Below are 872 nucleotides of genomic sequence, written 5' to 3'. Positions count from 1 at the left end.
CACGCTATGATAAGACCAATCCCAAGCATGTTTCGTGGAACCAACTACGGTGTCCCCTCGGCGGAATCCCCAGAGAGGCTGAAAGGCGCCTGTGGCAGCAGCAGTAGGGGCAGCAGCAGTGATAGGAGTATCATGGCCTCCGGCTCCTTCAGTTGAGGCCTCCCCTATAGGCTCTTTGTGCTTCTTCAAAAAGATAGGCTCCGTGGCCTTTCCCCGGGTGTCTAGGCCTGCGAGCCGAGCTTTCTTCATCCTAGCTGTTTCCTCAACCAAAGGAACATTGTCCTCGTTAATCTCCTTAGCAGCTGAAACAAAGCAAAGGACAAAATAAGTGAAGTTAATAATGCATGAAATGAAGTAAAATTGAGAAGGGAAGAAAAATACCCTGTTGAGAAACAGAGGATAGTCCCACATGAATCAGGAAAAACTCCTCTAAGAGAGTCCAGCTGGTGGTCGAGCCATCATCCTGAGTAAGCCCATTATAAATAATAGTTTCTTCAGGAGTTAAGTGAATGGATTTGAGGCTACCATCACTGACCTTCCCAAAAGAAGATCGAAAAAGTGTGCCCCAGTCACCATTCTCCCAACGTAACCCGACGAAACTATTCCTCCAATTTTGATTATTATCAGGAATAGAGGCACTGTTAAAGATATGTTTGCTTTTGGGCCTTTGCTTGACATAGACCCAGCCGCAGATATTGGAAGAACTGTTGTAACACTGAAAGACTTTCCTAAAAACAGCTACGGAAAGAGGAAAGCCCTCCCTAAGACAGCAGACCATAAAACATAGAATGTTCCTCCAGGCGTTTGGAGGAAGCTGACACGGGTTGATTTGTAAATCAACCAAAAGATGAGGAATAAAGGGGTGAAAAGGA

This window comes from Apium graveolens, unplaced genomic scaffold, assembly GCF_009905375.1.
Source record: "Apium graveolens cultivar Ventura unplaced genomic scaffold, ASM990537v1 ctg4630, whole genome shotgun sequence".
Classification (NCBI taxonomy): domain Eukaryota; kingdom Viridiplantae; phylum Streptophyta; class Magnoliopsida; order Apiales; family Apiaceae; genus Apium; species Apium graveolens.
The sequence above is the reverse complement of the archived record's forward strand: the minus strand, read 5'-3'. Positions refer to the sequence as shown.